Here is a 26,735-nt window from a genome sequence, read left to right as displayed (position 1 = left end):
GTAAACAGCCTGAAGTAAATGGATTAATTTTAGTTTCAGCGTGGCATGCTGTGTACGGCTGAATGCTCCTCCTTTTTGTTCTCTTACGGGTAATAATTTCCATCTATACTACTGCATTGTTGAAAGTGAAAAGCATTTGTCCTAATTTGTTTCATATACAAAAAAAATAAAACATTATTAATCTTGTCACTTTAGAGTTTATTAATGTATTTCGCCTTGTGTAAATGAAAAAAAATATATAATAAAAAAATATATTTTGTGTGTAAAAGTTTTGTGTGTATGTGTGCTTTTACATCAGTACAATGTGCACAGATAAACATCATATGCATTAAAACAGTGTGACGAGTGGGGCGGGGCCGAGGGACATGGGAGCGAGGCCGGTGGAGTGATTGGAGATGAACTACACCTGTTCGACCCGCCGGTCTCGAGGCCCATGGAGGAGATGGAAGGATATAAAACTGGAGCGACGACAGTGAAGGACGAGAGAGGACCAGGCCTGGGATTTTAGTTGTGTTTTGGTTTTATTTGCGCGCACCAGTCGTCCGTGAGGGGCTGGTGCGCTGTTTTGTGTTTATTTTGAAATTATTAAAATGTTCATTTTGATTGTCCGCCGGTTCCCGCCTCCTTCTTCCCGATGACTAGGAAGTGTTAATTCATTACAGTGGTGCCGAAACCCGGGAGAAGGAGGGACGCGCTGCTGAAGATCCCTCGCCGCTGTGGTGAATCCGCGGTGCCATCGAGCAGGCGAGGAGTGTGCCGCCATGGACGCTCGAGGCGGTGGGCTGGAGCGAGTTGCCGGGGACGGGCGAGCTCGCTACCGGCCGCCCACGATGTGGAGAGACGGCTGCCGTCCGTGAGGGAGCGGAGGAGTCGGCGCCGTTCGCCAAGTGGCCGGAGCCTGCTGCCATCCGCCGGAACGGGGAGGAGCAGGGAACGGGGGACTCCTGCCGGCTGCCCAAAACCGGAGGAGCCGTCGCCGTCCACCGGGCGGCGGAGGAGTGTCGTGCCGTCCGCCGAGGGCCGTCCAGTGCCACCGCCAGGCACCGCGGAGGAGATCGCCCAGCTGGTGGAGGGCCGAGCAGCGGTGCGTCTGGGAACCGGATTTTTTTTTTTTTTCCTCTCTCCCCTCTCTCGTCTCTGTCGCTCCTCCTTCCATCTCCTTTTCTCTCGCCTCGTCTGTCCTACCCCCAGGTTCCCGCAGGTCCCCGTGAGCGGCCCCCCCGGAGGGAGGGGGGGGGGGGTAGAGCGCAGTCTCGGGAGTACCCCCCGGCCTGCGAGGGGCGATGGGGGTATGTGACGAGTGGGGCGGGGCCGAGGGACATGGGAGCGAGGCCGGTGGAGTGATTGGAGATGAACTACACCTGTTCGACCCGCCGGTCTCGAGGCCCATGGATGAGATGGAAGGATATAAAACTGGAGCGACGACAGTGAAGGATGAGAGAGGACCAGGCCTGGGATTTTAGTTGTGTTTTGGTTTTATTTGCGCGCACCAGTCGTCCGTGAGGGGTTGGTGCGCTGTTTTGTGTTTATTTTGAAATTATTAAAATGTTCATTTTGATTGTCCGCCGGTTCCCGCCTCCTTCTTCCCGATGACTAGGAAGTGTTAATTCATTACAAACAGTTTCAAAATATAATGAAGGTGAAATAACAAACCAAAAACAGTTATACAGGAAAATACTTAATTAGTGACAATTAAGGGAAATTAGTTTTTGTTGTTGTTGTTGTTTTACTTTAACAGACCTATAAGGATTTTTCCTATCACTGTCACTGTCTGAACATGGAAAACCTCATCAAAGGGTCAACACTCTTTAATGCATTTTCAACATTTTCTCAAATTTGGGAAGTAAACAAATGTGACCTCCAATGGCATGCTGTCACCAAGAACATCTAAACAATCAATGAACATTTGCAACTTGCTATTTGCCATATTGTTTGTATCGTTGACTGGCTGTCAAGGTTGAGATATTACACAAAGGTGATCACATAGTTAAAGGGCATATCATTCATGAAACATTTCATGAAAATTCCCTTGTTCTCTTGAGAAAAAAATAAATAAATACATTTCACTGGTAGCAAACATTTAAATGTTTCAAATGTTAGTCCAAATGTTACATTTTAAATTATTTAAAAAAAAACATTAAAATAAAAGATTGTCATTCTATGTATTATTAGTTCTTCAGAACAATAATGTATTAGATGAACACAGCACATTTGTATCTTTAATAAATGATCAATAGAAAAAAATGCATGTTTCTAGACTCTTTGTCACATACACATACATAAAAAATAAATAAATAAAAGCCATCTGTTTCCTTAACATGACAAACACAAAGCGCCCAAGTTATGTTCTGTCCAACTCATCTCTCAGTTTTTCAAGAAAGAACGTATTCAGTCTTGATCGTGGCATAACTCACAAAGGCTTGTCTCTTAAAAAGCCTTGCAAGGTGATCTTGTCCATGCCTGTTGGGACGATATTCTGTGTATGAGTGGAGGATTATTCCCAAATACCAGTCCTGGGTTAAAAAAAAGACCTGATGATAGCAAATTAGGCTTTGGGTTTTGTGTAAGGAGAAAGAAAAAATAGAATGAAAACTTTCTTCAAAGGTTTGACAAACCTGGTGGTCTTTTAGTGCTGTAAGTGTCTTCTGTGCCACTAATTTATTTGTGATTAATATGCATTACATGAGACCTCGAGGTGTGTATGTTCCATTCAGATGCCTCATTCTGATTGTGATGCTATTTTATGAAGCCTTTGTCCAGATTTAAGTCTAGCTGCCAATGGTGCCAAAATAAAATCGTTTTAAGCATTTGTTTTTTTGACAAATGTGTTGGGCCACGCCAAGTATTAAGCCAACACTGACAAGATGAATGTGTTTCTACATGGAGTGTATTATTATCCCAGCTAGCAGAAATATGCTCTAAGAATGTTTTGCTAACGTTCCATTAGATTATGTCTAAATGTTCTCTGATCCTTCAAAATGTTCCGTTTACTATTTTAGAATGAAAATAACTTATTTTGTGCTCAAATTTTGAGAGCCTTATTAGATCATCTAAATCATTTTGAGTGAACATTTAATTAACTTTACTGGAAGAATGTTTGTTGATAATTTTAAGATTATTTAACTGAAGTGAAGATATGATTGTTAACGAACGTGTCATACAAATGATCAAATTGTGAATCTATTATTGTGCAAACCCTCAGACCATTCTCTCCACATCTCTTCAGAATACATGTGAGGCCGATGCTACTCATGTCTACACTGCATCTGTGACTTTGTATAGGTGCATGTCACCACTCGAGCCTCTGCCAGAACATCTGCAGTTTGTTTAGGTAGTTCAGATGGATCTGCGCAGGCCTCAGTTGCATGGCTTGTTGGTTTTAGGCCTAGGTGGAGCAGCTCTCAGGAGTTTGGCACATGTCCTCTCATTGCTCAGAACATTCCATGTGTGACATCTCTCAGTCATTAGCAGGCACTGGTTCACATTGTCTCTGCGAGGGAGTCCATTTTGATAGGATTAGCCGTAGCTAGGAGCTGTGTTATTGCAGATTTAGGTTGCTAAACTTAGCTTGTATTGTACTCTGAAGGGAGAGCCACGGCCACCCAGGTTTCCAGAGCCACTAGCTCAGGGAAATAGTCACACCCATTGGGAAATGTTAACTAGAACTACCACAGAAGTGCGAAACACTGATGTGTGAAAGTTTTACAAATTCCCTACTGAAGTAATAATGGGTGGCAACAACACCAAGATATTACACTTTAATTTAAAATTTATTACACTTTAAAAGAACACAAAAGAAATGTTGATTATCAAGTATACGTCCACTATTTTTTAGTAGTCAACACTCTCTAGAAGATAACTAATGGGATTCTGTCCAGATCTCCTGATCTGATGTCAATTAGCATTCAATACCCTCAAATAATCAATTGATTGTGTTGATAGTGTATGCTTTTTGTGTCTTGGAACTGTGAGGGACGGCTTGAGCAAGGTAGCAAGGGATACTTCTTGTGGTTCTTTTGTTTGCAAGCCAGCTACGAGATCATGTTGGACTGGTGCAGTCAGCAGGAGGCCGCAAAAGTTCATCTCAGAGAGAGGGAACCATGCTGTGTGGGATGTCCCCTTCGGACCGGCACCCCTCTGTGTTAGCATTGTGACAAGTCCGAATCCCATCATGTTTGCTTAGGTCACAATTGCTAGTTTGGTTATAATAATGCCAAGTCTCTAACTGAAATTAAAGAGATGTCAATGAAAATCGGGGGGCTTTACCATTTGGCAACCCATCAATAGCGTATTTTTCTTTTTAGGCGTTCTTTTTCTCATTGTCACTTGTCTGGGGACATCTTGTAACCGCAGTGAGCATGCTGAAGGAGTGAATGGGGAATCTTCAACAATTTAAAAGCATACTGATCTCATATAATATGGCCCCTTGCAGTTACCTTCGGTGTTGCTCAGTGGTTTTTGTATCAAGGAATGTTGGATTGCTTTGCTACTTTTCACATGCATTCATTAAGCATTCATACCCCTTATGGTTGTCTTAAACAAATCTGTAGAGGAAAAATCTGAAAATATGCATAACTGATGTGTGCACAAGGATTTTGAAAGGTGGCATGAGGCTCAACATTGTGGCCAGCTTTGGGGTGCACAACCCAAATGCAAACACTCACATTTATATCATCTCTCATTAATATATCCGAGTGTATAGGTGTCACTGGAATGCAATATTTCATAATTACATACTGTGATGCTCCTTTATTCAGTTTATTATTTTATTTTTATTTAATATTTATTTTCATGTGACAGTAATTGTGCAAAAGCGTCTTTGTTTGCAAATGCACTTTCTGAAGGAGATCATTTTCATAAATAGACACGGAGTCAGTGTAAATGAATGCAGAGCTATGAAAATTTCCACATGAATTGCCAGTGCAAATATGAATTTTTCTTTTTCTGAAACGGTGACTAAACTACAAACGTGACTAAACTACAAACTAAAAAACAAACTAAACTACAAACTAAAAAAAAGGTGACTAAACTACAAACTAAATAACTTATATTGCTCAGACAGGGAATAAAAATATTTTCCCCCCACCTTGTTACACTTCAAAATTGACTGACCTAGCAAAAATTGCTTATAAATTTCTTCTTGGCCTAGTGGTTAGAGATGGGAAGTTGTGGCCTAGTGTCAGGGATCTTGGATGGAGGACCGAATTGCGGTGCGAGATAACAAGGTTTTATTGCCAAGACAGACTGATACAAGAGGGTAGTGATGTGCACAATAGATACCACAACAGGAACACCGTAAACATAAATAGTTAGGGAAGGCCACTGGGATGGCTTCAGACATCTACTGGCAGAATGCCATGGCAATAGAGGGGCGGCAAAACCAGGCTGATGGAGAAGACCACACAAGGTACCATAGAGCAGAGCTCAGACACTTGTTGACCACAGACTCTGAAGCAGACCAAGTGCCAGGCAGGTAGAACCAGAGCAGGACACATGGACAGGTCAGGAACTCCTACACAAGACTAGACAGGACAAAAGCTCCACAAAGACAAAAATTAAACCCAAGACAAAGAATACAAACCAATGAACTAAAAGGTAAAGTAACAATAAGAAATTACCAATTTAACCATCTTAGAAAATGTCAAACAAAACCAAAAATCAGGACTAGAAAAAACTAAATATATTACAAATAAACAAAAACCAAACAGATTACTAAAACAAGGAGCAAGACAAAAACATGGAACTACAAGGACTAGACTAAACACAAGACCAACCAGGCAGGGAGACACAGACACATATTCAGCCACATCCATAGACAGAGACCAAGACAGTGACAGAGGGGGTGAAAATGACCACGAACCAGCTAACACAAAAGGGTAAGGGGCACTATACATAGAAGGAAAATACATGAGAGACAGGTGGACACAATTAGACTAACCAGGCTAACAAGAGGGTATGGTAGAAAGGAAACAAGGAGGAGGGGCAAAAGGAGCACATGGCCGAGAATACAATTAACAAGGCCATGTGCTGACACTAGACACAAGAAACAAAACATAAAACAAAGTGACAGGGCAAAACCCTGACACCTAGTGGTTAGAGAGTTTGACTCCTAACCCTAGGTTAGTGAGTTTGAGGCTCAGGCTGGCAATACCACAACTGAGGTGCTCTTGAGCAAGGCACCGAACCCCCAACGGCTCCCAAGCGCCACAGCATTAATGGCTGCCCACTGCTCTGGGTGTGTGTTCACTGCTGTGTGTGTGCACTTTGGATGGATTAAATGCAGAGCATGAATTTGGCCGTATGTCATGTCACACTCTTGTTATATTTTCAGTTCTTGGATTTAATCTTGCATAATCATTGCTTTTTTTTTTTTTATCAATTAGCACAGGTTTTGTGTTTCTTTTTGGAACTGATTGACTGTAGACATAATTATAGGCTATTTTGGTCATTTTTGAACAGGAACACAAGGGTTAACATCACTTAACCAACCTACATACATAAATGTAACCATTTTATGGGTAAAATCAGGTAAAAATAGCTTTTTAAGATTATAATTGCATGTTACCATTTTTTACAGTGTATCTCTGCTTTGGTGATGTAATCTTTATGCAGTAGTTCTATTAGTATCAGATTAATCTTAATTTTTTAAGATTTATACCAGCCTAAATAACAGACTTAATTCTAATTAGTACCTCAAAGAGAGCTTGAGATGGGTTGTGGTTTGCCAACCTCTTTTATCATTGAAACATCCATTTTATCTAATGCTGATAACAAAAATAATAAGCATGCTGCATTTAATGGATCTTTCTTAATGGAAAACTTCTCAGAAAATGCTTGATAAATAATCTGAAATGGATTACTTTCAACTCACACAATAACCCTAATCACAGAATTGGAGACTGCCTGCAGATTCATGTCAGATCAATATTTTGTTCTTGCCTCATTGCAGCTCTGTTTACCTTGGCTAGAGCTGCCTACATGCTGAGCCCCTTCTCTTTGTTTGAACATGTGACTCTGTAATAATGGCAGGTAGAAGAACTAATAGGCACTGCAATATCTGCAGTTTGACCCCATGTGGCTTTTCCTAATTGATCCATAGATTAGCATCAGACTCATCAGTTAGAGGATGATCTGGCCTGTTCATTGCTCAGTCTGTTCTCTGCCTCACCAAATCATTCGTGAAAGGACAGAAGGAACAGCTCATTCCTGCTTTTTAAAAATCAAACATGTTTAAAAATAAGGATACGGAAAGATAATAAGTGGCTCGTTGTGTTACCTCATAAAAAATTGAACAAGGGTTGTATGTGTTTTTCCTTGTCTTCTGCTTATTCCATTCTGGCTTGCATGTGAACTTTTAAATATTTGCATTTTATTTTAAGTGACTATGCAGGCAATCTAACCTTTACATCCAACCCACAATCCCAAAGTCCAACTCTGACCCCCCCTCCACCCTTCAAAAATGGTCAGTGCAGACCCCTCCACTCCATGCCCTATATGTACATTTGACCAAACTATGTAAACTTTCACATGTGGGTGTCATTCTTGCCCATATTTGCTATGGGCTTTATTGGGACACGATTAGTTTCCAGAGCAAATTTGTAATGAAAGAAAACATCGCCTGTGGCATGTGAGCCAACAAACTGTGCCACTGCGTGTCATTGTATATTTACATGACTCCAGCTTTGTTTTGATAAACCTTTACCCGCAGGTAAAGCTGTTAGAACTATTAGAGGTAAACCTAGCAGAAAATAGCCATGAGCAGGTGATGCCTCATTGACAAGTTACAGCTTTTTGCATGAAATGCAGCATGGAAATGATGTTAAATTGAAAATTCTACTCATAGACTTTCTTTTCTAAATGACTATTTTGTGTTATGCGAATATTTGGTTTTGTGATCAATCAATGCAAATTGTTTAGTAAAGACTTTAGTAAAGACAGATATGTTTCTTAAAAGATTTTTATTTCAAATAAATGCTGTTCATTTGAACTTTCTATTAATCATATAATCTTGAAAAACGTATCATGGTTTCCACAGAAATATAAGCAGCAAAAAAACGTCATTTTCATCACTGATGCTAATAATAAGCGTTATTAATAATTAAGCAGCAATAATAATTGTTAATAACTGAGCAGCACATCACCATATTAGAATGCATTCTGAAGGATTATGTTACACTGGTAGTGTAAATTGCTAGGCTGATATTCTTTTTTTTAAATGTTACTCTGTATTAGCATAAAATAATTTAGTTTTTACTTCCAACAAGAATCTTGTTGGTCAAAATAGCTTAGATTTATAGAAATGAAGTGTTCTTCTGTAGATAAATGTTGATAATGCAATAATATCTTCTGTAACATCCAGATTGTCTTCTGTCCTTTTCACTCTTAGCTCTTTGGGCCACTCCCATCTTTTACCGCTGGGTCGATGCCATGGCAACAAAGGAAGCTCCCAGCCCCTGTGCAATAATGCTGGTCCGATCAACCCCACATTCCTGTATTGACCACCCCGCGTGAGATTAAATGCAGGTGACATTTCCGAGGTGAAATTTGCAATTTCCACAAATATGATTTGGCTGAAACGCGGCATGACAGCACATAAAATCAATACAAATAACCTGAATCCCTAATACCTTGATCCCTGTTAGTAGAGGGATGCATTACAACTAAGACACTGGAAGTGGGAGCAACAGCCCAGGAGCTGATCCCTGATTCCTATCGACTGGCTCCAGGCCAAACACTGCCGCAATAACAATTAGGTGTGCAAGTTTGTCGATTTTCTTCGGCTGCATGCTTCAGCACAGGCAAACTTCTGAGCTCCCTATACTGGACCTGGCAAATGAGGAGCCAATTTTGCATAATGTGCATCTGAGAAAATGTTTTGACAAGTGGTTTTTAATTTTTTAATATTATTAGCCAATTCGCATTTTAGGATTAATAGATGTAGAATATAATGAATAGGGCATTAATATGTGCTTTATAAGTTTTCTGGCTGCATCAAATTTAGTATTTTAAGAATACTGCTTGTCAATATGGCGTGATACAATTATGAAAGAGAAATGTTTATGGACCCACTTTATATTAAGTGTCTTTAACAACCATGTGCTTATATTTAAATTAATAATTTGATACAATGCACTAGTTACATCTATAATTACACTGTCAACACTACCTCTACACCTTAACCCACCCTTAAACCTAGTCATATCATCAAACCTGTCCCTAACCTTGACCATTATCCCATCTTAATAGCAGCAATAGTGATTTGTAATACAACAAGAACACTGCACTGTACCATCATTCTTTTTGATGTGCATGTTTGATGTAAGTAGTTAAAGACCCTTTATATAAAGAGGGGCCCTCCTTTCACTTTTAATTCAAATTATAAGCATATCAATTTTAATTTTGTTGTTGTGATGGGGCTTAAATAATGCAGTACTTTAAGATGAAGTTTAAGGTCAGTAACAATTAAAAATAATAATAATAATAATAATAATATAATAATAACAATGACAATAAACATATGCACATTTGGCATACTAGTTTAAGAATCATCCACTAAACAGACAAAAACAAAAGTCCCTAATTAAAAGTAGTCAGTTAATACTCATTGCACACTCTGGGGAATAAAACACCCTTCAGCATATCAAAATACACAAATTATATATGTGTTTTATCAAAACAAACAAAGAAATTGCATACCTACACATAAAATATAAATTTACTCTAAAAGCATGCTTCAATGAACAAACAATAGTTTAAAAATGCAAATCAGTATAAACAAATAAAATCAGTTTTCAGCAACGTACCATAAATTTGAGGAAATAAGATTTGGTAAAGTTCAGCAGTAACCTTATACTTAGTAATGTAAAAATTCTTGAAATGTTAAATGGACAAATGGTGCAGTTTCCTGAGAATGTCCCTGGCTCATTATCATCTTGCTCTTCCAGTAATGTGTTGTTTTATACACTGGTAGTGAGAAAATAAGAAAGAATCCATTTAATGAGTAGTGTGCTTAAAGCAGGTGAAAGAAAGCGCTTCAGCTGTCTTAGATCTGTTACTCATTCACAAATCAGCAACGGACAAGCCTCCTCCAGCAGCTCAGAAACGCAGTGTGTTTGTGTAGGCTCTGATACGTGATTGAAGGATACCGTGGAATCATTGGCTTCTTAAGCTGCTCTGTCAGGAGGAATTAAGGCCTGGTGATCAGGAGCAGGACAGGTGGAATGCAAGAATGGAGATACCTTAATCTGGCTCTTTCAGAAGTGCCACTCTGCTGAGCGGTCAGGAGATCGCGGGTTACACAGTTGACCCATAACCTTGGCGTACAAGTGTGTGGCAGACATCCGGACAGGTCCAGACTCCTCACCCTCCTATTCTGTTGTTTGCCGTTTTTAAAGCGGGCCCAGAGCCATCATCATTACACTGAGAGTGTGAGATGGCCAAACCTTAATGTGTGTGCAGAGTTGCTCCATCTGTTTGTAGGGCCCTCAGCTGAAGTGTGGCGGCTGTTGACATTCTTTATATAAAATTGTTTGAATTTTTCATCAAGATCCTGGTCTGCATTACAAGAGCCCTTTTGTTTCCGAGTTATTTGTACATTCTTTGTACGTGTGTACCTAGCTCTTCTTTTGTTTGTTTGTCCATGTGTCTTATTTTAACACCCAGTCCATTTTTTATCGGCCCCTTCTCAGTCCGGGTGTTGTTTGTGGGGTCATGAGCGGCGGTCAGCTGCGAACCCCCACCCGTCCTGCGTCTCTTTTTGCCGGTACCTTTTGTGCAGAGGACCCTGACATGCCTGTGAATGCAGGTCACCACAGGTTACTGACAAAGGCATGTGAAAGGGTGTTCTGTGCTCCACTGAATGGGCTGATGTGCACCATTAAATACGGCCTGCCTCCTATCAATGTTGCTGCCATTAAAAAGAGTTTTGCTTGATACCCTCTCCTTTTCATGCACGTGAAAGTTAGTTTTCTCTTTGTTTCTCCTGTTGTGTCAGGGCGTTTGGCGTCTTTGTCATACTGTCAGTGTCGCAGCAGTGAAATGAGTTCATCTTAGAATCGGAGCCTGTTCTGTTGTGTTCGCTCCCATAAATAAAGGAGTAATTTTTATAATCTCTGGTCAGTTCTGCTTTTAAATCTGGAGCTTAGTTTAAATCCCTCTTCATTAGGTAAAGAAGGTAAATGCTCATTAACAAAATACACAATAGCAATACAATATTATTATTATTATTATTATTATTATTATTATTATTATTATTGCAGAGGTGCATGTTGGAGTACCACACTGATAAAAATAAATAAATAAAAATGGTTACATAAATTTAAAATAATTATAGGCTACTATACATCTATACAACAGACACTATAAAACTTTTTTGAAGTTTTTCAAGTTTTTACATTTAGTTTCCATTTTAGTTAACTATAATGATCCTGCTCTAAGATTATAAATCAATTTGTGACAAAAATATATTTTTTATGGGTTAAATCAGGTAGAAAAAACTATTTAATAATTGCAGGTTACCACTTTTTACAGTGCTTGTAAAGACAATACACTAATATTGTAATTATTCAGCACCATGATATGCTCTAATTTCTATTTAATTTTATTTTAAAAGCACTTTTTTAGCAAGCTGTAATATTAACTGCAAGCAATGGTATGTTGGCATTATTAGGCACAGCCGTCTCACTTTGTGTGTTAATGAATTTGTAGTGTGCGTGCACTCAATGAGGTTAATGGACGGGATCTCGGAGGCTCATCTTGCCGACCCAGCCCACTCTTTCAAGCCTGATCTCCATGCATGTTTCCGGAAACGATTCTTTAGTCAGCTCGTTGCCTCTCCGCCTCCTCTATTGTTCTCTGCCCTCTAGGGGCCCTTCTCGCTTTATCTGATGCCAATTCTGCATCGCACTCCTCCTGCCCCCTATCTGAATGTCTCCTATATAGCTGTGTTATCTTATCCACAGTGTCATCTCTTTATCAGCCCTATCACGACCCCAGCCGATCAGTCAGACTGCATCGCAGAACTCCACACATGAGCACAGCTCTGCTTGCACATAATCCGCTCGCAGTATTCTTCAATTTGCTCTATCAAGACAGACAAATGACTATTGAAGGGAAGAAATAAAAAGTTTTTTTTTTTTTTGCTCTTTGCCATTGTTGCTTGCACTGAGGTTGATCAAGTGTATAATAATATAATATAATATAATATAATATAATATAATATAATATAATATAATATAATATAATATAATATAATATAATATAATATAATATAATATAATATAATCCCATGACCCTACAGATGACAATAAGTTAGAATAGAATAGAATAGAATAGAATAGAATAGAATAGAATAGAGTAATGTAATAAGCTCACAAAAATATGATTTAATTACAAAATTACAATTGAGGTAAAAGTGAGCTTAATTGTAAGGTAACACGTTATTTTACAGTGTCATTGTTACGTAACATGTACTACTTATACTATATTAATAACAGTAAATTATGCATAATTACAAGCAACTAACCCTAAACAAAAACCTATAGTAAGTATATGTTGTTAATTATTATTACTCAGCAATAAAATGAATTTCACTTTAACAAGACACCTTAAAATTAAATGTAATGTAATACAATGTTTACAACCTTACAAAAAGAGAAAGAAAGAAAGAAAGAAAGAAAGAAAGAAAGAAAGAAAGAAAGAAAGAAAGAAAGAAAGAAAGAAAGAAAGAAAGAAATTTAAATGGAACCACATTCAGCTGCGGTACATATTCAATTAATTACACATTAATAACAAATTAATAATAGTGTTATTAAACAACACATGTTTTTTAAGAAAAACGTTTTAGCATTTTTTTATTTTTTTATTTTTAGGACAGGCTGAGAGTTGTATAGGTGGAGAGGTGCTTTTCTTTTCTTTCTTCAGTCATTCATGGAACCTACCTTCTACATTTGTTTCTGTTTCTTTCTCTGATCCCCATTGAATGAACACAAGGCTTTTCCTCCTCGCCGGCGCTGACGGACGGGATTGGATCTGCGTGACAGGTGAGTCGGCCCAGCTGCTACCTGTAGCTGCCACCCCTGTCAGACAGCAGCTGTCCGTCTCTCACTCAAACACACACACACACACACACACACACACACACTCACACACTCACTCACACTCACAAACAGTCAGTCACGCATCCAATCACACTCATTCAAAAACAAAAGTGCATACACTCCCACACGGCCATTCACCCCAAACAATCATCTCTGCTCAGATGCCCAGCTAAAAGAGCAACATGCTCTGACACTACTGTTTTTTCATGAGACTCAACTGAAATGGATCTCATAGTTTGTATGTATTTCCTTTGCATTTTTTTTATCAAGATTCATCAGAAATGAATCTGTTTAATAGTTTCTAGTTTGGTGAATGACAAAAAACAAACCAGGCACAAAATAATTCATTAAATATGTATGTAAAATAAAACTACCCCTAATTCATCTAGATTATTTCTGCAAAATTAAGATCGAATTTACAGTCTTCCTTAAGCATTTAAGAAGTTTTTGTTTGTTTCGTCCTTGTAGTCCCATCCACCATGACAGGATCACACATGCTTTGTCTAAGTATTATGATGGTGATGAATGTCCTCTAATGGCCTCTGTCTGTTCCTCTTCTACACCTCCGCTCAGGTACACCTGCCACCAGTCGAACGCCTCTCTGTCCGCTCCCATCCCCCTCTCTTTCCTCTGCAGTTGAATAAGGGAGATCAAACGGTGGGCACGTTGTTAAAGCCCACTGTGTTCTGCATATACACCTTGACTAAAACTGTAATCATTTGTATTTCTGGAACAAATCTGTAAAACGGTTGTTATCTCAACCATGAAAAACCTGCCATATGAAATAACAGTCACAAAGTCACACATGTTTTTATATCATATTTAATCCACCAGGCTTTTATGGCTCGTATATTATGACTTTGGATAATATGGAGCTCATATTTAGATGCCTAGACTGAGCCAAAAAGTAAGATAAAATTCTGATAGCTTCTAATGGAAATTAAAGAGATATATAGTATAATTAAATCATTTAGACGCCAGAGGTCATTCTATTTCTCCCAATAATATGGCCTAGATTATATTTAAATGCTTAGAAGCTCTGTAATCCGATGATTGAGAGATGAACAAATAAACTTTCCTCAAAAGCCTGATTATTATATTTGATACTCATATTTGAGCATGATTTTTCTAAAAGATGATGTCTGGATAATCAAATAAACCCAAGTTGCTTCAGTCCATTAAGTGTTCGCCTTGAAGCTATTTCTATTTGCACCGACCCTTAAAGTAAACATGAAGGATTGTATTAGAGGCATCAAAAAAGAATGCATTAGGAATTGTTATAAAAGTAAAGGGTCTTGATCTCAGTCATAAAGGAAAAGTTTTTAGCAGGGGATTAGGGATTAAGCAGATCACCAGTTTGACACCAGATTAAAAAACTTCTTAAATTCCTTATTTTTCTAAGTTTGTGTATTTGTGGCATCATTTAACATGTGAATGAATACACTAGACAGCCTTAGCACGGGCTGCTGTGTGACCTCATTATAGGTGTGGAGCCAGACAAAAAAATAAATAAATAAAAGCTTCTTAGGATACTTGCTCTTTTCACGTTGCATTGTGTCTGCAACATCAAATGCTCAACTGAGCAAAGCACCGTTCATCTGCTGATTATTGCTGCCGGCTCACTTTGATTAGCTCACTTTCAGCCCACAATGGACACATATCTTGTTGGAGTGAGACAATGCCTACAAAGCTGATGCTTCAAATCCTTCAAAGCTGTGATCTGATGCATGCATCTGCCTCAAAATACAGTACAGATTGATCTATAGTTGAATATCTGTTCCTAGTATTATTTTAGTCCTTAAAGGATTTTATTAGTATTATTATTATTATTATTATTAATGTGCATTTCAAATAGGCCTACTTTTTGGAACATTCTCAAATCATGATGGATTGCATGTATCAGGTTTTATGAAGATTTTTTTCCTGTTAGACATTCTGAAATTTTCATCAATTGTGACGGTAATAATTATATTTTGATATATTTTTGATGAAAATAATACATAATGAATATGTATATTTAATTAGAAAATGGAATCATTTCCGTTTTCCATATATTGTCTCAGACTAGAAATATTGCTTTTCCGTAGTCTTAGACTTAGCCAGTTTGACAGAAATAGAAATATAAAATTGAAATACCTAGTTATATTTCTAATAAATGTCAAAAATTCATTGCCTCTTGTATTCTTCCTTACATTTGTCGTCTGTTTTTTATTCTGTTTATTTTTATTCTATGTTGTAATTTTATTTGTGTGTGTATGTGTGTGTGTGTGTGTGTGTCTGTGTGTGTGTGTGTGTGTGTGTTTGCACCCAACTCCCTTCCACATCAAAACCTCATTAACCCTCTTGGTTATTTAAAGTGCTGCTTGACTGACTGACAAATAATAATATTATTAATTTATGCAAAACAGAATCTGTCCATTTTCCAACAAGAGGCAGATTTGCTGTCACCCACCCCGAGCTCTGATACACTTGGGGGACGGTCGCATCCAGTAAAGTGGAGTTCACAGAGCCCCTTATGCAGCGTTCACTGCTTCATATACGCTCTTAAAAATAAAGGTTCTTTACTAATATCTATGGTTATCTTTATAGTTGAAAAAGGTTCTTTAGATAAAAAAAAAAAATAAAATAAAAATCATGCTAAGAAAATAAAGAATCTTTTAAGAACTGTTTTCTGATAGCTTCTTTGGGAACCCAAAATGGTTCTTTCATGGCATAATAGTGAAAGTTCACTTAAGGCGACAAATTACAAAATGTAATGCAATTTATTATCAATTAGAGACTTGCAAGCTCTAAATATATTTTGCAATGATTAACATGACAATAAAGGTATACTGGCTCTATCATCATCTTAACTATAACTCTTAATCATTATGGTTAGATTAACTGTTGTGCACTTTATACATGCGAACAACCATGTGCACCTGACTAATTAAACTTATTAAATAATCATTCCCCAACTGCTTTTTCCTACTTTATATTTTTATTTTTGACTTGCAGTACTGTGGCAGTGCACAGAGACAGGTGGCTAAATGTCCCTCTGCACCAGCTTTGTGCTCTTTCAACTTAATTTACATTGTTTACATCAAATATGCTCTGCCTTTTCTTAAATGATTTTACATTAAACACATTTTAAATTGACAAAAGTTGTGTATTTCATGGATTAATTGTGGTTGCATTAAATACGAGTTCAGTGGAAATAAATTTAAAGCGACAAGCGATCTCAAGCAACTCTCTCAATCAGCTCAAAACTAGCTTAAAGTGAGTTGACTTTTAGATGAACGAACCACACAATTTTCCTGTAGTAACAGTGTGATTTTCACTGGATTTTAAAAACATTGAGAGACCTCATAGGAGGTTAAATAATTGTACCACATTTTTCTGCATTAAGTAAGCTGCATTTATAGTCATGATGTTTATTTATTTAAAAAAGGCTTTGTTTATTATTATTTAAGCCTATGCCTATTTATGATGGCTAATTAAGAATCCATAGCTCCTCAGATCAAACTGTACTCAGAAAGCAGACTTTAATAGGCCAATGAAGAGTCTTAATTGTTCAGAGAAAAGGCAGGCCGAGAGCATCAGAGTTGATTCAGTGTCTCCGGTTGGCTGTCCTGTTGGTGTGGGCGGTCGTTCGTGTCTCCAGGCATGGCAGCCTGTGTTTGCAGTTGTCCCTAACAGCGCCGACCGACTCCAGCCCAAACACCTGTGTTTGCTTTTGCGCTCACTCCCCCAATCTTCTCGGTGCAGGTCACATGATCGGCAGATAGCCCTGGCACCATGGGAATACAAAAGCAGGGGCTCTTAGCACAGTTAATCATTAATGTCAGGCTTCCTTGTGCCCCTCTCTCTTGACGTTGCAGATGTGAATGTTATCTTGTTCATGCATCCAGGTCAGACGTGACTGAGGGTAGCTGCAGGTGAACGTGGCTGATGGAAAGGGTTCAACCAGCAGTTGCCAAAGGAAGGGGCATGGCATGACGGTGAAGTTGATTGCTGATTGGTTCAGATCTAAAAAGAGAAGCATATTCGACACAATTAGAGTGTAAAATATTTGTAAAGTATATAGATTTATAATAATAATAATACAATTGAAGGGAGAATGTGTAAATATATTCACACATAGCATAATATTACAAGAATACCCAGTTTTTGGTAAGAAAAGCATCTGTATTCCAGAAAACACATTGAAATATAATGTAAAAATATAGCAGCAACCACTGGGTTTGACATGGTAACTGAGAAATTTGAAGCGATAATAGAAGTTAAAGTACTATGTGCTAACATGGAACAATACATCCGTCTTTAAGGAATTAAGCTGGCTAAACCACAATCCTGTTCTGAAAAGATACTGGGATTGTACTTCTGCCCAAACTTGTTACTGGTTATTCCACAGACCCCAACTACCCCCATACAATTCCCCGATGCAAATACACTTAAAATTAAAGGTTCTAAAAGGGGGTTTCATAGAAATGCCATAGAAAAACTATTTTGGGTTGCCCAAAGAACCATCATTTTCTTAGTGTAAAGAACATTCTAATCATCAAAACATCCTTTTCACCATAAAAAAAAATATTTTGTGGAATGGAAAGGTTCTTCATGGAACCATAGATACCATACTTTTATTTTTAAGAGTGTGGACCTGTTGTTGAGTTTAACATGTTCAAGAACGCAAGGTTTTGATAGGTAACAAAGTTGTAGTATGTCCATAGTTAATCATTCCTAACAATTAAGGTGTATATCAATTAAAAGTTTTAGGCAGAGGTTAAAAAACTAAGTAAAAGTACTCAGCATAGTTCTACCCTGGCTATATATATGTAGGTCTGAGGTTAAAATTTGTTTGTGAGTTACCTGTGCATTGTCATTGTACATTCTTGTTGTAGTAGAATTATTTGCTTTACAACAAATATGGCTTATTCATTGTTATTATTATTATTGAAAAACAGTGCAATCTAAAGAAAGACAAACCTTTAACTTAAATTATATGTAGAAATATCACTGAACCCACAATGTTCAGACATCCTGCCAGATTTACACCACACGCTGTTTGTTTGTTCACCCTGGACGCTAATGATAAGAGCTTGGAATATGAGTTCACCATAGAAATCACTAGTTAACCAGAGCATGCCTCCCCCTTCCTCTGAAGAAACTCCCACCCACACACAGACATGCATTACCACACTGCTCCTGTCAAAGAAATAAAAAGCGGATTATGAGGCATATTTCCTGACCCCGATCCAATGGGGAAATAAATAGTTCATTTGTTGAGTCAGAGCAGGCCCTAACCGTAGTGCGCTTTAAACAAAGGTGTCTGTTTACCAGCAGCAGGTAGAAGATGGATAGCTGGTTAAACATTGCTGGCATACCTGGCCGGAGCCATGGGCCGGTCAATGAGACCTACTAAGGGGACATTGTGTGGCTGAGTCTTATCTCTGGTGTACTCTTTGAGACCAGACCTGTGAGTGAGCGAAAGGAACGTTTAAAGAGATACAGATTGTAATGTTTGAGCTTTGGGCTGATGTGTATAGCCAAACTGTTATCATATATATATATATATATACAGTAGTCAAATTTGAACTGGATTAAAAAAAAAGATAATCAAAGTTGTCCTAAGAAAAGAATGGGTATATATATATATATATATATATATATATATATATATATATATATATATATATATATATATGCAGTTCCAAGTTATGGAAATAGTAAATTATTCAGAAATGGTTATTTCACTTTTGATGTGAATAGCCATTTCAATTTAAGATGCCATTTATTTATATTACAATTTAGTTTTTTGTTGTTGTTGTTGTTGTTTTATGTAAAAACTTTGGAATGCAATTTTATGCATAAATCCATCATCAGATCAAATAATTAAGTTCTGGAAAATTGCCCAAATTTAACAGAATACAAGATTACCAGACATACCTGGCCCTTAATTTTATTTAATATTTTGCCCTATTTTTTTAAAGACGAATATCTAAAAAAAAATGTATTACTCAAGCCTTTGACAGCTCATGGTCTCTCATTTAATCAATTACCAAAATACTGTATCACTTTTACGTTTATTTTTGCAAGTCTCACCTGGGTACATGTAAAAGTCCTTCAGCAGGGTGTGTTTATATTCGTGTGTGTTCCCATAACTGCATCCTTGGCATGTTCCGGTACTTGCTAATCACCCAGATTTTGTGTGTTTCATCTTATATGAGTCAGTCGTTCTCAGCCATTTCTGTGCAGTAGAGATCTGAGTCGTGTTTCAACACAGCGATTCTCAGCACCCATAAATTACACAGTGGTGGCAACTTAAAGAGATGCTGAACAGCCATGAACAGAGCTTTACTTTACTATCAGTGAAGCATAAGACTGCACTATCCCACACACGACCTGTTCACACACACTCACACAAACGTGCATGCATACATACTGTACATCCATTCACATACTTACAAAAAAAAAAAAAAAAAAAAAAAAAATATAAAACAAATCTTTTTTCTTTCTTTTTTCAAAGCCATTGAAGGTATTATTATTATTTTGGGTTTCATTAAAATCCAACATCCTTGTGACAGAACTGAGAAATCTGTCATCTTTCATGAGATCCCATAGCTTAAACCATTTTATGCACTAATGCCTTAGTATTAGTGTATGAGTCATGACAAGAATGAAACAATTCTTCTCATCAACTTCTAGCTGCCTAATACATCCATAATTCCATATTATTTTTCTGGTGTGTCTGCACTGTTAGATTAAAGAATATAAAATACTGTACGGTAAGAACAAAAGAACAAAAAAGAAAAAAGAAAGAAAAAAAATCAGCGGTCAACCTAATTTACTTTAAACTAACTATAGGCTATTATGTTTGATGTACATACTCAAACCCATCAAAAAATTGCATAAAAAAAGTAAACACAAAAGAACTGAATGCATACTCTAGTGTAAAACACATATGTGCTCAGTTAACCTAAAAATGATACTTAAATATAGTCAAATGTCAAAAAAATTACTCAGTATGACTGAAACAAACTGATAATATTAGGTGTGTTTACTACTTTTTATGGTGTGCAATCGCAACAAAGAAGCTCTGGAACCGGTTTTTTTCTTTCCGAGCAGCCATCGCATTGTCATCCATCTTTCCTTTTTACTGATCAAAGGAGTCATGTGAATAGATTTCTTTGGCTACCACTCATTTGTGAAACACATCAGAGATCAGAGAGCTACTGTATCATTAGCACACAGCCCATATTAGAACCCTTACAAGATAAGACATGGCCCTCACACCGCAGTCTTGACCCTCTTTTTGCCTCAGCCATTCCCCTTAAACGAGAGCACATGCAGAGGTGAAGCCCAGCCAAAGAGATATACAAGCAATATGCAGCATAAGCATGTTTGTTCCCTAAATTAAGAAAAACCATGCAAAAGTATCTAAATGGCCATACAGTACAACCTACAATGAGAATTAAACACATGGGGCAGCTGGACTCTTATCTGAACGAAACCCAGCAACAAAGGAGCCCTAAGACTAAGAGGCTTGATGCATGGGAAAGCTATGGGCCAGCTATTGTGACTGCCCTTCTGCTGAGCAAATAGTCCAAACTGTTCATTCCCCGTCTTCCATTCTCTCTCCGGCACATTGTTTGTGTCCTTGCATTTCATTCGGCAAGGAAGATTGCTCTCAGGCCCAGTGAGCAAACAGTCCAGAAAAGAGCCGGCTATCTTCTGCTGTTCCCAGGAGAACTAGCATTTTGATTTGGGCTCCAAGCTGTCAGAGGATTGGAGAGTTGATGTCAGGGTGCCTGAATTAATTGCTTTAAGCCGAGGAGGGGGCTGACAGCGTTTATCACCAACTGTTCAGTAAGATGTTTCTTCGCAATTATGCCCTCGACTTCGGCTGTGAGCTCCTCAATTGTTGACTATTATACTTTATAGATGCAGGTTGCCGCAGGACTCAATTAAGGATCTGGACTAAATAAACTTAAACATATCTGTGTGGATGGTTATTATTCTAGTCTGACATGATGAGAAGTCATTAAGAACATTCAGATTCTGCTGGATATTACACTAGCAGAAACATCAGATCACACAGCATGTTCTGTTGGCAGTTTCAGATCAAACGCAATTCAAACTGTGCTTTTCCTTTTGGAAAGTGAAATATTAGTGTCTATTTTTCCAAGTGCAACATTCATCCAAGCCGAACAACAATTCCTAAATGTCACAAAGGACATATAGCTGTTGTTTCAAGTACCATTTAACAGCTTAAATTAATTGTAAAACTTATTGTGTTCTTGTCTGTTACTGTCAAAGGGCACCTCAAATGCAAAAAAATTAATCTTCTCTATTCTCATTTTTCCCTTTTTCTATAGCTTCCACAGAGAGAGCATTTGCATGTTAAAGGCAATATGAGTCTTAACCTGTCTCATAAAAGGCACATGGATTTGTTTAAATTATGAAGCACCTCTCCTAAATGTCTCACTGCTCATACCCATCCCTGATTTGTTTCAAAGGTGGCCTCATGGCAAGGCATCCTCCAACAATGCTTTGTTTTGCATGTAAAAATGGCTCTGAGTATGATTTGCATTGGTATAGGTTTGCACTGGTTGTAGAACGGTCTATGGGAAGAGTTACCTCAATGATGAGTTGAGCCTTTTAACTTCCTAATTCACAGTTATGGTAACGGTTGTTGCTAGTAATGTTGCCTGTACCAAACATACATAGCCTGTACCTCTTTTCTTTTTAATTCTGTTTTTGTTGTTGTTGTTGTTTACAACAACACTGTGTTAGAGTGTTAGAGTTATTTTTTTTCCATACGGAGATTGATTTTTAATGAAAACTTATAAACCTGTAAAGACAAACCTGTTGTGAGCTCTGAGGTTGATAATTGATTGGGTAAGCTTTTGTTAAAGCTATTTTTTAACTTTTTTCAACTTAATTTTAAAAGAATCATGTACTAACTATATATATATATATATAATCCATTAAGTAAGCAGTCTTGTACATTTATTTTTATTTATGTATTTATTATATTTTCAAATCCTTTCAAATACATGAATAACTCCATTTGAACAATATTTTTAAATCCCATGGGAAAGGGGAGCGGAAAAAATAAATCTGGAGCCATTGCCAGTGGACGAACACCAATGCACTCTGTTTTGTGTGTTTAAATGCATCTTTTCAAGGAACTTTAAATCATGCTTCAGAACTATTGCTATGCTATTCATGGGAATCAGCAATTGAGTTGCTTTTGTATTACAGTTAAACATACTCTTCCAGTGGTTAGTATTGTTTTTAATCTAAGGGGCCTTATTAAAATGATCACTAACTGATGCTATAGTCATCGCTTCTGTAAACTGGAAACAAAGACATGCTTGCTGATAATAAATCATCTAAAACAATGAGGAAAGCTCTTGATCTGACCGGAAATTGAATTAAACTGCCTGCTATGTGGCTGTCAGAACGAGGAGAGGGGTTAAACATTGTGTGTCAGGGGACCACTACTGTGTAGCATCTGAAAGTAATCTGTTCTAACGTAGCAGAGGCTCCTCCGGGCTTTTTAACAGGCAACACCCAGACATTAATCTCTTTGTGATAAATGCATTTATACTGGATTAAACAGAAGATTGCATTTAGTTTGAGAAAGTGTTGATGAATTATTTAGGTCTGAGTTGGGGGACTGTGGAGTCTCTGGGGACAGTGTGGGTAGAGATCCTGGATATGTATTTACTAGTAGGTTAAATCGGATTTGATCAAATAAAAGAACATCAACTGGTATTTGCTCTCCCATCATGTTTTCTCATGTCTACATTTGTTAAGTGGTTTACCAAACTTGAATTTAATTTGAATGTAAAATGAATACTAATCTTTATAAACTGTCTTCTTCATCGAGTTTCACATTGCAACATTTATAATAAACATAAAGAAGCATCACTACAAAACTTAAATCCTGCATACAGATGTGTTTGTGTGTGTGTTTATTCTCCATGAATGCTCGAGGAAAAAGATTCTCATGTATGTTGCATGCATGTCCATCGCCCTCTAAACTACAAGCTCCTCAGTGTTGAAAAGAATAAATAAATAAATGCAGAAATCACCTTTGTGACATAGCCCTCTCACGTACAATAAATTGGACATGTTCTATCTTGGAATAACCTATCGCCTTTACCATTTCAGCACTGGGAACACATGCAGGACACAATCTGATTTGCTTTTGTTATGCAGGGAATCACGCAGGGGCATCTGGGCTTGTTTGCCTTTGGTGAGAAATGGAGATTGGTTTGGAGGTCTGAATAAATTGCTGGCGTCTGTGTTTATTGCTTTCATTAAGATTTAATGAGTCAAGTGTCCTTCCCAGTGACTTAGATTTTACCCACAGCATTTGACCACAGGAAATGTTGGGCAAGTCTGTGAACTATTGGCATCTGTACCATGTAGACATGTTTGTTAACGTAAGTGTAGGAAATAGCATAGGTGACATCAACATTGTAATTTCTTATTTAATATCCTACTTACTTCATCCATAAAATAGAATCTGGCATTTATCCAGCCAATTTATCCCAAAAAGATACTGATGTTTAAGCAATAAATCAGGCGAATGGGTTTGTTGAATGGACATGTGGTTTGGCCTGTACGTCTAAGAATTTCACACCAAGCTGTTGGATGAGTGGGAACACAGGCCAGAACCATTACAGTCTTACACTATTTCCGCTGCATTTGCCATGATTCTCCAACCACAACACCTTGAATTCCTAGACAATCATACAGCCTTTCTAAGCTAAAGAATAATGGACAATGTTCTTATTCAGAGTGTCTGAAGGGTTGGGCATGTAAATGACATTAAAACCAATGTGAGATAAAAAATAAAATAAATAAAAAAATAAAAAAATCTGGTAATAATTAATTTCAAACCAATTTAAAACAATGCCACTTACTCATCCCATTGATTACTACAGTAAATTGCTCAAGAAATGCTCATGTCGTGTTTTATTTCAAATAAAATTAGTCAGGTCATATCATGTTGATAATGACAAACTTAACCAGCTTGAACAGCTCCAACAACATATTCATATCGTGTTAAGGGTTTAGTTAAGGGTTTAACATGCATTGTCTCACATATAATACTAACATTTAAAGGTAAAATAAAAACTTCCATTTTTCCAGCCAAAGAAATGTGCACTTCTATTGTAAATTAGAGAAGGGAGCATGATTCATTTGATCAGTTGCTGTGTTGATTTAATATATATATATATATATATATATATATATATATATATATATATATATATATATATATATATATATATATATTACATCTGATCAGATTATTGACTTAAAGAAACAGAGGTGTATCTGTTCATGCTTATAATATTGATCACATTATACTTTTTTTATGTATTAATTTATATTTGTTACTTATCCGTTGTTATTTGGGTGGAAACTGTCCTTTTTTCAAAGCACGCAATCAGTTCAAGGTCATCTTTAGGAAATTAATCGTGTGCTCCATTGTTTTCTGTCTGACTTTGTTATACATGTAGACCAATTGATAAATATGAAGTACTATCAACAACATTGAAAAAAAAAAGAAGATAAATAATATAGATTTATTTGCATTTTAAATGGGAAATTGCTTTATAAACTATATTATTTCACCAAGCATTAGTACGCAAATAAAATCGTGGAAATATAATATGGAATTATTAATTTTGTTGTTGTTTTTATGTGTATTTACCCTATTAATATTTTATTAGAATCTGTTTAACGGGAATATTTCGCACTAGTTCAATGTAATCGTATAGCCTATTGCGCAGCGTTTAAAAAAAAACTATTAAAGACTATTTCAAAGACTAGCCTAATCCTGTTCGGCATATTGCAGTGAAACTGCCTTTCTAACTTTAGGGTGTAAGATTAGGCGTCTGTGTTGAGTATTAATATAGTGTGGGACAGCAGCAGGATTAAGAGTATTTGGTCTCAAATTGGGGCAGTGCGAACGGTCCCTCCCCAGCAATCGGCTAAAGCGGCATTACAGCTTGTAAGATGGGTGTCCCGCAGATCTCCCTGGAGACCAGCTCCACTTGGGTGTTCCAGGACTGAGTAGAGTAAAATACGTGCTAAAGCCATTAAAGGTTTTTTTTTTCTTTCTTTTTCAAAATTAGCAAATTTTGTTGTTTAGGTTACAATGTCAGTCGTTAATGTGCATCCAATTCAATCCAAATAAATAAAAATAAATCAAAGTTTCAAATCCCAGTCATGTAATTGTGCATTACGAATTATTCGTTAACCATATTTGGCCTGAATTATGTTTAATGTGACGTTGCTACTTATGAAAGTTTTTAACTCTGCTTGAGAAACTTTATACTCCTAATGAGAATTTTGAGGATCAGTTGTTTATATTCCGACTTTCATTTGCAGTATGATATGCAGATTGGACAACTCCGACGAAAAGCAATTAAACAGGGTTACCTATAGGCTAAGTGAGAAGGGAAAACACGCTAAGGGAACATTACAACAATAACAGTTCGATTTTTAGATTTTGTTTTTATTCGTTTAAACTTGCAGCTTTTTAAAATAATGGATATAAAATATAAATATAAACCAACTATAAATATGTTTTAGATCTTACTTTCATATTGCATCATTGAAAGTAGCCTACTCTATCTAAAAGCAGCTTGAACTTTTTTATTCCAGGCCACATGTCTAAGATATTCACATAGCCACAAGTAAATATTGGTAATATATTAATAATAATAATAATAAATTATGATTATTATTGTTGTTGTTGTTTTTGTCGTTGATGTTGATGATGCATGATGATGATGCTTTTTTAACATTGTACAGAATCGACGGAAGATCTGAGAAGCTTTTTATTATTTTATTTACGTTGTAAGTGTAAACCTGATCTTCCTATAAATTTACATGTTAAAACTTATTTTGACTGATGTCAAACATTAGGGCTACATATATTGTATCGCCTACTCATGTTGATGGCTGTTGTTATTTGTGTCTCTGGAACGATGTAAACAAAACAGAAATGAGCCAGTAATTTTCTTCTTGGTTGTCGAAACGCTTTAAATTAGAGTCTTGTACAAGCGTAATTTGGTTGCAACGCCTAGGCTATGCGTTTATTTCCATAACAAGTTCGTTAGATTCAAATACAAAACAACAACAATAAGAACTCTACTGTATATCTGAGAACTCCATTTGATGGGCTGCATTTGTTGACATGGCAAAACCCATGCAAGTCTCCTGCAGTATCACTGGTATCAATCAGCTGGAATAGCCACCTGACAGTCGGCTGAAAGAGCCCCTTAACATCAGCACTTGAGCTGTGTCTGTTCAAGCGTCGAACTATATTGCCCCGAAATCAAAGTTGCACGCACAAACCTCCAATATGAAATCCCTATTAAGCCAAACACACGGCATGCATCGAAAGCCTAAGCAGTGAGCTGGATTAATCATGATGTTCGTACCTGGAGCCTGCAGAACGGTATCGGAGCCTCTCCCGCTGCCTTCTGCACAGGGCTGGAAGCCTCGCGGCATTTATTTGAGCTCAAACTCTGTCACTGTTGACTTTAGCAACAAAGCAAAGATTTCACTGCCCCGCTAGTTAAAAAATACACTGATTATTTTACCAAGATATTGATCAGTGCGTTATAA

General features: G+C 37.2%; 1 long non-coding RNA gene across 1 annotated transcript; it reads right to left on the bottom strand.

Annotated features, from left to right (window-relative positions):
* Window positions 1–15,840: 15,840 nt before the first annotated feature.
* On the bottom strand, window positions 15,841–26,687 carry LOC132111814 (uncharacterized). Its single transcript, XR_009424856.1, has 2 exons — window positions 26,549–26,687; window positions 15,841–17,105 (listed from the first exon to the last, which is right to left on the bottom strand). It is a non-coding gene; the product is annotated as an uncharacterized LOC132111814 (long non-coding RNA).
* Window positions 26,688–26,735: the final 48 nt, after the last annotated feature.

This window comes from Carassius carassius, chromosome 31 (genome assembly GCF_963082965.1).
Source record: "Carassius carassius chromosome 31, fCarCar2.1, whole genome shotgun sequence".
Classification (NCBI taxonomy): Eukaryota; Metazoa; Chordata; class Actinopteri; order Cypriniformes; family Cyprinidae; genus Carassius; species Carassius carassius.
This window is presented reverse-complemented; position numbering and strand designations above follow the sequence as displayed.